Source organism: Pecten maximus, chromosome 5 (assembly GCF_902652985.1).
Source record: "Pecten maximus chromosome 5, xPecMax1.1, whole genome shotgun sequence".
NCBI lineage: Eukaryota > Metazoa > Mollusca > Bivalvia > Pectinida > Pectinidae > Pecten > Pecten maximus.
Window position 1 is genome coordinate 24,495,429 of NC_047019.1, and position 12,197 is coordinate 24,507,625.

General features: G+C 35.2%; 1 long non-coding RNA gene across 1 annotated transcript; it reads right to left on the reverse strand.

The window, feature by feature from the left end:
* Positions 1–200: 200 nt before the first annotated feature.
* On the reverse strand, positions 201–3,562 carry LOC117327772. The gene is made up of 3 exons (XR_004532722.1): positions 3,479–3,562; positions 2,493–2,548; positions 201–353 (listed from the first exon to the last, which is right to left on the reverse strand). It is a non-coding gene; the product is annotated as an uncharacterized LOC117327772 (long non-coding RNA).
* Positions 3,563–12,197: the final 8,635 nt, after the last annotated feature.

The following is a 12,197-nucleotide window of genomic DNA, read 5'->3' on the forward strand; positions in this document are numbered from 1 at the left end:
AAGCATGAACATTGAACGTAACTAAATCAACTAAATAAAGAAATCCTCTTCCGTATTCGATTATAAGACAAAAAAAGAAAACTGTGTTCTTAATTTCGTCAAGAAAAACAAGAAACCAGGTCAAAATCAACATAGCTTTCTTTATTACAAAAATATGAATGAACAACCGATACATGTTAAAACAAAATTACACCGGGTAGTAGACTTTTGAGCTGAGCGAACTTAAGGATCGACACCTTTTGTTGATAATGTCACTAATATCAATCTGACACGTGACATTCGCTACTATTATTTTGGGAGTGGAAAAATAAAGTTCCTCTGGCAACGAGTAGTTCCTCAGACATCCTATGAACCTATAATTCAAACAATAAATTGTTTAATGCAGGTACGATATGAACGTGAAATGTAAACTATATACATGTATGGCCCTCTTGGTAGGGTACTATAGTATAAAGGTTTGTCTACCTGAAGTAGTCATATTCTCCACAGGGCGTAGCCATAAATTGTTTATTATACCGGAAAAATGTATAAGTAAAGTTCAATCAATAAATTAAATACACCTTTTAACCTTATCACATTTCATTATAATTTCATTAAATTTCAAATTTTGGTTTGTTTACACAACGAAAATGACAAGAACGACAACTCTTGCGAGATTCAGAGCGAGATATTTAGAGAGAGAGAGAGAGAGAGAGAGAGAGAGAGAGAGAGAGAGAGAGAGAGAGAGAGAGAGTCGCCATGGGGTCACGCGCTCCCGGGAAATATGATGTTTTATTTCCCGGCCACGTGATGCGTTTCGGCTTATCACAGGCACTGTTATAACTATGCATGTACCATGATAATTGGCAAATGCGCGTGCCGGATAGTGCATCGACTTTTGCATCTATTGAAAATAGCATTTGATATTAAAAACTTGCCTTCATTTTCAAAAATAGTTTATCTTTCATATTCAAAACCGCAATGATAAAGCACTCGCGGGCTATTCGAAAAGAGAATCCAACATCCGCGATCATACTCGAGACTAACAGAATCTGCTGACACCTCTCAATTTTTCTAAGATAATGTCTCCTTCTTCATATTAAATATTATCTTATTAGAAAATACTAAGAAGAAAGAATTTCTAAACCATTCTATTTGTTCAATTAATAAAGAAGATAACAATATCACAGAACTTCCTGTCATTCCGAACAGGACAACGAGTGTAGGTGAAAAACGTCATGATAGCGGAATCTTTGGTCAGTGAAGTCTTGGATACCTCGAAGGTAGGCAATTATTTTTCAATGTTTTCAATCAACTATATTACTTTTTGACATGTCATTGTCTAGTTATTAGGAATACCGAAAAAGTTGATAGTCGTTCTCCATCAAATTACAGGCCAAACACAAAAGGTCAGAGGTCACCTGTCAGACCATGTGTGTTTTCTCCGGACACTCCGGATTCTTCCTATAGTAAAATTCCATGTGCTCTTCCGTCCGGGCAAACAAAGCGTGATCTATATAAGTTGGAATACGTGTTCCGAATTTTTTTTAAATACAAAAAGTCTATTTTAACAGAGGTCTTTGCTCAATCCTCTAGCTTTGAATAATGGGGAATTATATATATGTGTATGTGTTTAAAAACTAACCGGAAATATAAACCGATAATATGATCATAAATACTGTAGCTGGATATTATGTTCTAGAAAAGTACTGCATACACTGGGAAATATATTGTTAAAGGGCACATGCAGTCTATAAAAAGAATATTTACACTTTCTTGATGAAATAAACATCAATTTCACATAATCCGCATTAAAACGATCATTATTGATCAGCTGCATTAATCAATTTTAAAACTCTATGGGCGGTTATGGAGGTGGATTTAGTATAGTGGTGTGAGCTGCAGGCTATTAGGTGACATTGATCTTAAGTTCGAGGCCCGGTCAGTGCACGAATTATAATATTGTTTTCCTTTGGCTTTTGTATTACTATGTAATATACATTATTATATCAAATTATTTGATACCGGTTCTTTGAACAATGTCATGTGTTATTTAACAATTAAACGCTTGTTAGATTGTATTTGTTATATTTACATTTACATAAATGCGTTTGTTATTTTCATCCATTTCCTTGTATGTTTCAACTTACTTTCTGTGATTGAATTGCAAACAATCTGACACACTGTACAAAGCCTTGCCGTGACGATGATCAACATAGCGCTAAATGGCGTCATAGTAACGCAATTGTTCTAAATCATTATCCTCAATGCTTTTGATTCATTCGAAGCGAATAGCGAAATATTTCAATAATGTTGACAAAATGACATTACAATCACGTCATGTGATCATGACTGCATCTATACACTCATAGATGCAGCCTAAATTAACACTGGGGACATTTGACGTCTCTTTTATAACTGTCAAGGATATAGTAAATGTGGTAAAGTGCTGTGATGAATTGTCAGGAGATTAAAGCATTATTTGACAACCAATAAATGTTCAACCAACTTACGTTTATCACTAGACATTCCAGTTCAGTAAAGGCTTCATTTACATCGCGGGAATGTTCTGTAAAAATAAAATGTACAATTATGCCTGTTATATATTGTGCCGTTGAAAAAAAGATGTCAAATTAGTTAGTTTCTTAAATTATAATGTAATAGAATTAATTTAGCATTAAATAATATAATCTTGACACAGAAAACATTACTTATTCCAATTAGGAACGTGTTATATGTTAAAATTGTATCCCCGTGTGCAGCCTCACTATTGGGGATGTGGTATTGTGGAATATGGGGTGTCGGCACTGAAAGCGACAGGATGACCAACAAGGGAAGCGAAATGACATATCTTTTTACTTGATGCTGAATTGTCGTGTGTTGTAGTATACGACGGTTGAAAAGCGTTGTTTTCTACACACTCCAAATATATTCATATATACAACTGTAGTTGGAATAGCGATGTTTTCAGTTCCCTAAGGGGACCCTCTACAGAATCTATAAACATGATTTAATATTAGAAAACTATCTACTAGATCTTCCTCCAACATAATACCAAATTTAAATTGTATGTGACAGTTTGAACTTTAATCTTTGCGACCAGGATATATATTTGAGACGAGTTTCATTGTTCATTTAATTGCTATACAGTGATCGACAAATGACAATAAGCAGTTTTTCGTTATCTTGATACTATAATGTGGTTTTCAATTTAATAGCCTTTTTATTTTTCTAGCAGATGACGAGTTGGTTTCACCCGTGAACAATCGACCGACTAACTCTGTGTTAGTAGTGTCCATGCTTATAAAATGTATGCCCTGTATCCAATTCTCTACGTCATAAGTTCACGAGAACCATAATTATTGTTATTATCTTTGTAGGAATTCCGATGGTATAATGATATAAGTAACAAACCTACAGAACTTGCTGCAAATGTAGGATTATTCGAGCAACTTTCTGACGATACTTGTACTATTGATATAAGTCTTTCAACACTCACCTATTGAATCTTGTGCCATTACCACGCTAAGTACTGTGACAACTACGAAAAGTATTCTCTTCATTCTTACACCTGTAGTTATCGGGTATTGCGTGCCAATATGCAACAACATATAACATAGCCTTTTTATATATTTCGTACAACCACAAAAATTGTCGTTTTACATATCATTGACTCATCACATTTCCTCTTTTTGTAATGCATTTTTCATTATACATTGTGTAGGCTTCGAGCTAACACGTCACGAGAGTTGTGTGTCATTGCGGAGTACTTCATGACTGAGGTATTAAATTTCTTAATGTTTAATGTGTATGGTATCGAAATGAATCGATTGGAGTGATCGTTTTGACCGACAGCTGTGGGTAGTTTTAAAGGCCTTGATAGTCAATATACTATAATAACATAATGAAAGTTTTTGAAAAAAATGGCTCTAAGCCCTATTTCATTTAAGGAATATGATCAAAGCTATTAAGGTGACTTTTCAATATCAAATATGAAAACTTCTTAATAAACCGAATGTATGCTGACACATGTGATAAAAGGTAAACGTCTAGAGTGGTGTCTTGTGAACTCGCCTCATCCACAGTGAAATATCTTTTATATCAAAGAAAAAAAAGTATTGATAATAAATAAAATAAAACATGCATTTTGATATTTGTACTTACCTCATCCACTCCAATTTTAACTGATCTCTTGATCAATAAATGCAAATACATAGCTATAAGTTAAATACATGGTAATGAAGTTGATGTTAGCGTTCAATATCATTTACAACTGATATAGAACTTCAATGTTTTGATCAACAGATTGTTATATGCTATTATCACATAGGTTTTATATTTAAACAGTGATCGGTCCTCCAGGTGTGATGTATACATACATTTGTATTTACTTTGTTTCAGCTTATTTCAAGTCACTTAGAAGACTTACCTTCATGCAAAACGTGTATATTAATGTAACTGCATTTGTATGACTATACACATACTAGCTGGCAGAACATCCAGACTTGGGTGATCGTGTGGCATAGTGATAATGCCTTTCACCTAAGTGGTCGGGGTTTGATTCCCCGATTGGACATGAATGTGTATGGGATCATCTGCCCAACAACATGAGGTTTTCTCCAGGTGCTATTTTTTCCCACAGTAAAACCCCTTGGCTCAGGTGAAACAGCAGCTGATTGGTTGAATTAGTTGTTCGAGTCCTTTTATTACCACATGATCAGTACCTCATTTGTAAAAACCTGCCGTACAGTTGTCATGGGCAGGCACCGCATTATAGTGACCTTTTGCTGATTGAAGCAAAACTGTATATTGTGCATATTTCTTATGAATGTGTAAACATTGTATTTCAAAATAAGACTTATAAAGAGAACTATCAAATACCTCACAAACCGGATACAACCCGAATTGTGAAACGGTGAAACCAGGAAACATTATAGCGGGATAATAAGTCATCGTGTTAACAAATATTTACAAACCTATAGCAAATTAATTCAACTAGGAATAGAAATAAGAAATAAATCCTTTATTATGCATTACATATATCCGATATCCGAGCCTGGCAAAGGATATATCAAGCAAATTGGAAAAAAATAACCTGTGCTATGGAGTTACGAATAGCTAAGCAAACGTAAGGGAATCTAGGCACAAATATGGCCTTTGTCGGCCCAGTACTCGAGCATATCCCAAAGACAATAAAAGCTACGGTTAACGTACATTTCACCGTGGTAGGTTCCGGTATTATTTGCATACTTTGTGTTTCAGAAAGAGATTATTAGGAACAGAAACATTAGGTAATTTATGACATTTCAAAGATCTTTGAGACGAGGGCGTTTAAATAAGTGCATGTTTTTTTTTTTATTTGTCACCCTGTAGCGAGATTAAATGCAGATTATCAATATAATACATTAGTGAAGTGAAAAGTGTTATATGGAGAATAAAATTGTAATATCTTTGAGCATTGTTCAGGTACTAGTGATTCTCAATACCAAAGGTAAATCTTTCTGGAGTGTTTCACATCCAATTCCAGTTAGTGCGACTGTTTCTCGATATATCGCTTTGATTTGTATGTCTTTAGGCCAACACAAACGAAAAGTTGTCTCTCTTTGTACGATATTTTCATTCTGATGTTGTTGCTCTGTGGAATCGTTAATGTGATTTGATGGTATATACATGTCCACTTGGACGTGTTTCAATATTCATATTGGGTCATTTGGAACAATTGGAAGGTAAACCCTTTAGTTGTTTGTAAACAATATTCTCCAGTGGTATTATACAGATTGTGATACTCAATATGAAGTTTGATGTAAGTACATCACTACTCATTGGTTGGTACATATTGATCTGGCATTCAATGTCAATGTGATATGGTGTTACTGTTTCATACAAGGACATTATCAAGTAAAAGAGGGGAGAGGAATCAGAGACAACCATCAGGTCCTTCAAAGAATCCCTTTCAAATACAAAAACGTGTTTGCTTGAGATGTACGGCGACGTCACATGACGAGTTGTCAAGTCAATCCGCCCAGAGTAACTGGAAGCTGCCAGAGAACGAGAGAGAAAGTCAACACCCAAAGAATGAGAGAGCCACAGTTAGTTGGACGTATGATACTGTTTACCTGGTACTTTTCACCCAACACAAAAAGTTTTCGTCCCGTTTTAAATTCGCCCGAAATGGTTTTCAAGAAATATCCTTTCCTCGTTTGTAAAATCGAAAAATTCCGTAGAAATTAGGAATTATCAATACAGTTGCACTCGGACCACTCGGGACTCATCCAGTTCCCCAATGGTCTTACCAGCATGAGATGTTAAATGTAATCAGGTAAGAAATAAAGAACGTTTACCTGTGCTCAGATTTTCCTAAGTCGCCTGATTCAAATAATATCGGGTAAACATGGGTGATTTTAAGCAAATACGATCAATGGTAAGTTCACCGGGCCGTGACTAATGGCTGACCAGTGTTTTCTCTTGTTCACATGTACATACATGAATGGACGCCACAGTTAAGCGACGATGAAGTCATAAAATAAGTCTTTTCCATGGCAGGAATTTGATGCCACTCTGTATTTTATTTTTATCATGACCGGACTACATAATTAAAAAATGACTGCATTTTAAAATAACTTAGTATGGTTCGTTTTTTAATTGGAAATGCCAAGCCTAGTACGTAATTTACAGTTGAAAAGTAAGACGGTATGTTTGTGATCCGACTACACTTGGCCCATGTACTATGTTTGATAAATCCTTCAATTCAGCTTGAAATTTTTGCCTTCATCTTATATTCTCCCTATCTTCAAATTAAACGGGGGCAAACATTACCAGGTATACAGTATACAGTAGTAAGATAAATGGCTGTACAGTCGTGTAAATCTAAACAAGATAGATAAAGGAAGTATTTTGAACTTAAAATCAAATATCTACGTGTACAAATGTATGTATCAACTATTTAGTCCAAATATTTGATATCTTGATATTGAAAATAAATGATCCCATATATTACCGAGATATGATGCTAACAACCGTGCTTACTAGAAAAAGAAAACACATATTGTTGTAGGTACAAACTTACTGGTACACTATAGATGTACATGATAAACTCAACATATCATCGAATGTGTTATCAGAATATATAACGAAACCTGGAATAGTGCAATAGCTTAATTAATATTATCGCTAAAATATCTATTTTACACTATCCGACCGTGACTTCGTGATAAAGTTTTTCTCTCAGAGCGATGGTAATTATCGTTTCTTTTCATGCACGGAATCTAATTAGGGAGCTTATAACTGACAAAGTAAATGCTATGTCTATTTACAGCTCGTGTTAACCTATATTTCCATTTACTCCACATTGTCACTACATTACCTTACCAAACACAATGGAAAGTCATATATCAGACTATGATTCTTTTTATATTTAAAATTGATGTAGTAAATGAAAAACAATGCTCGTGAAGTTGTTTTGTCTGACGTCATACGTGTTACTGGAGAACAACTCGAGTCGGGGTGATGACCACGGCATCACTTTTATCATCAAGCATCAAACACGTCTCCCTTAATATCGGATAAAGAAATATGATACTTCTAAATGAGATTATGGCGTGGACAACTAAACTTGTTACTAAGTATCCCGTCTCACTGTGAACACAGTTCTTTATGACCAAACAACACATATCTTGATACTGCACCAATCGTGTTATTCATAGTCCTAAACGTAGCAATGTTGAAGTCTGACTCAAATCGACGAATATACAAATGGATCGTAAGATTTTCTGACCAGTCAAAATTTCTGTTGAAGATTTGATGACGGTTTTCATACGTCGGCGTTGTTAACCTTCTATTTTCTATGTGTATCATTTCGGGGTGTGTTTTGGAAAGCCGAGAAGGCACAGTTAGTGCGTTGTAACCCCAATTATTCGGTAGGTATTCATCGTATCCTTTCATCCACAAATGAAGGAACGTTGCATTCTTTTCAGCAAGAAAAATAAAACTTCCTAATGCAGTATCACTTTCGACACCCATTGTAAACGAAAACAGTCTGAGCGGATCGAGGCTGGCCAGTTGTATCGTGTCTAAATCCATATATATACCACCATACTCTGTAAAATGCAAATAGAAAATGAGATAAACATTTCTATCACTTTATGAGATATGTTGGTCGAATGTTAACGAAATATCTGGGATACGAGAATGTCTTAAGATACTAGCATTCACTGGTAAACATGAATTTGTATTCAGTCAGTGTGTTTTGTTTGTGCCCATGAACTAATCATTCTCTTCATAACTCTTCCATGTGAATGTCATTTGAACATGTGACTGAATTTTCTGTGAAAGAGAATATGAACATTCAAACTGTATTCACGTCATGTCATCCCAAATCCTTCACAATCATTAAAAATTCTGTTTTTTATTTATATTTCCAGCTTGAGTATCTGAAGGATACGTGAATCATAATTCAGTGTAGATAGTACATCATCAATTGCCGTCATCTTTAAATGTATAAGTGGTAGCCTCTGATATGTTGTGACCTTCGTTACGCTCTGTATTCAATCCTTAATTGACCCTGGCTGTTCATAGGACGTTAAACAGAAAATAAACCAAACCAGACTATTTAACTATTCAAACTATATATCAGACGCCAATTTTTAATAAGCATGTTATATGAATGTATTGCATCTGTTGAATAAAATAAAGATCCGTTTCTATTTCCCTCTTGCTTCCTTAACCAGAAATATGAATAGGTTTCTTTCCTTTGGGGTAAATACTGATTTGTGGATTTCCATATTCAAACAGATTATTCAAAATAAAAAGAAACGTCATAAAAGTTCAATGAAAGAGGATATAGACATCAAAATACTATTTACCATGTGTTTATATATCAGCCATGGAGGTAAGTGACGATGCATTGAAACTTAAGTGACGCAATTCCAGGGTACTGTAGAATAATTTTGGCTGTATCGCGCCTTGCGGTCCTAGGTAATGCACTAGGCGCACTTTCATTCAATTGATACTTGAATTTGCCCATTACATACAACTACTCACCTGTAAGAACCTTGATACGTGTGATGTCCGACTTGTGTTCGATGAAACGAATCACTTTTCCCGACATAGTCTTTGGTGGTGTTTGCTGAAGAAAAATGATAATTGGAACAAGTCTTATAATCATTCTCCAATAGTGTCCAATGGGTAGGAAATCTCCATGTATCACTATCAAACATGGTTTTTGGAACGTGTAGGTACTATAAATACTTACGAAATGTTCGAATTTCATATCGTGTAAACTATACCAGACGTAGTGCACAATGTTGGGTACCAGAAATTGACTAGAACAATGATGAAGCAGAATGGACCTTACACAGGGGTCCCTGAACTGTAACACTGGGACACTGTTCGTGCTTGTGATCTCCCTTTGTAGGTAACCACCACCAGATGGAGGACAAACCGGAACCAGCTGTAAACGGCGGGGAAGAGAGAGTATAAAACTGGTGTTAACGGTCGGGCACTTGTACTTGCACTGAAAAGTCCAATCGGAACGATCATCTAGCTCTGGACACACTCTCGGTGTCTCCAAAGACGGCATGCTCTCCTTCCATGGAGTTTCAAAAAACTCTTGTTTGCCTATAAAAATATACGAAACTTTCTTTATCAATAGGAAATCTATATACCAAATTAAAGTAAACAAGTTATTGAAGATAACAGAGGTTTGGAAATGAAAATAATCATATAGACAATAGTATGGCTCTAATATTTGATCTATTTGTTCTAACTCGTAAAATAAAATACTTCATGTATATTATATAAATTTTGATTTTGAAAATAATTGTAAAAAGTGTAAAAAGAAAAAGAAATGTTTTAAATTGATTTAAAATTACATTTGTATTCTATAAAATTTATATATAGCAAACAATATGTAGGAGGCTAAGAGAAAAGAAATACCCCGACACGTTTTATTGGATTAGGTAGTTGCTTTGTGTCTAAGGTAGTAAACACAACTCTGCAATGTACCCCTTAGATGTCCTCTAATAGTAGTTGGTAAAAAAGGCGTGCACTTATCTCAGACCCGATCTTATGTATCGATATTTAAATGGCGATATTTTATACGTAAAATCATGGTTCATGTGTATTACCGGGTATCCAATAGAATTATCTTTCATTATTAAACACAATCTAATTTGAGATGTGCTATGTCTAAATCAATTATTTACCTATTGAGATTTCTACAAACAATAAATTGTATACGTTTTTGTACCATGCGCGAGAGATGCTATAGGTGTCTTGGGACAGTCCCTTCTGTTTGTCTCGGTAGTCTAATCATGTTTGTGTAGTCTTTGAAGTTTTATCGCTTCAATTTTTAGCTGTACTGTTTCAAAACGTGTGTATTTTAGCCGATACGTAGAAAGTATTTTATAAGAAATTTGTTTGTTGCCAGTTAATATGTTTTTATTTCTTACATCATACCATATATGTTTAATTTCCCTATATGATTTTCCCTCATTTGACGTCCAAACGGTTGTACAATGAGATAAACCTTCATTTTTAGGCATACAATGTATCAATTAGATTCATCTTACTCAGCGCTATTAACGTGTGTGTGTTTTCGGAAACATATCTGTATGGATAGATACATAATATCATATATACCCTAGATATTTAGCAAGGGAATGCTTGAAGGATGACCTGTTCGTGGACATTATTTTACTACGATTAAGGTTTTTCATAACAACAAAAGAAATATATATTCCATGGGAGTCCTTGATTCAATAGTTCAAATAAAGGCAAATATCAAGTAATGTTGACTCTAATCAAGTTTTACTTTTGGAACCTCGATACATGATATTATGTTATATTATATATTAATGTATTGTCAGGGTTATTGGTTATTTTTTGCCATCAGGGACGAACGGCGACAAAGCGTGACAGTGTCCATTGTAGGATGTAAGAACAATATACGATACATGTATATATATATAAATATATTGAAAATTGATCTAAAACACAACATTGCCAGTGGAGATATTTTGTTAACAGTTCGGATGTAGATTTTTTTTCTCTTACCCTGGACAGGGATATCCGCAGTTTTACCGGGGAGAGATTTTCTTTTCTCCCATACTTCACCGGGTTATTCGGCGGTTGCTAGGGAAAAGATAAATCGATCTTACACAGGGTTGGTAAAGATAGCCGGCATGCGCTATATCACGCTGCTCACAATAACGTAACGTCATCATTTTACGTTGAGTAACCAAGTCGTAAATGATGACATCATCAATTTTGACGCACATTCCAAGGAGCATTGAAGATGGCGTGATGAAAATCTTTCATTAAAAATTAACGTTTGGTTGCAAGTATGAGAGAAAAATAATCAATTACAGGTCTGTTCCGCGAACAAGGATATTTCAACCCTCGTGTAAGAGTTTGGCTGGCAAGCACTCGGCAAGCCTCGTGCTGACTGGCCAAACACTTACACTCGGGTTGAGATATCCCTGTCCACGGAACAGACCCGTGATATATTCTATTAATCTTACCCTAGGGAAAAGACAAGCTACACTTGCTCTTGTCACGTTCTCAACAATTGTATTTCGTCACGTCAACAATTAAATGACGTCACAGCAACAGTACAATGACGTCACGTCGACAAATTCAATCACGTAACGTCAACATTTCCTTGCATTGATGTAGCATCAATATTAGATACATAAGAGAGTAAACAGGGTAAGAGAAAAATAAGCATTCGTCCACATGGAAGCGAGACAGGGGAATCGCAACCCTCGGGGTAAGATAATTAAGCTGCCAAACACTCGGCAAGCCTCGTGTTTTGCAATTTAAAAATCTCCCTCTCGGGTTGAGATTCCCCTGTCTCACCCCAAAAGGGGTGAAAGATTCTATTAATCTCGTTGATTAAAAGAAGAATCGCATATAAAACGTCTAATATTCTGGAGACCGATATCATTACTAAGGCTTTTCACATCTAAATGTATACAGTCATTTATTCTATGTATTCTGGTTATCAGTTTGGTTTATTTTGGTTCGGTTTATTTTGTTTAACGTCCTATTAACAGCCAGGGTCATCAGAAATACTGATCATTTGACTACTGTTAAGCATTCATCACACTGGTATTTTGGTGGTATATGAGGTTTCAGATTCCCGAGTTTGTATCAATATGTATATGATTTCATTGTAAGTGAGAACTTTAGCACGACAAGTGATAGATATACCCTTGTGT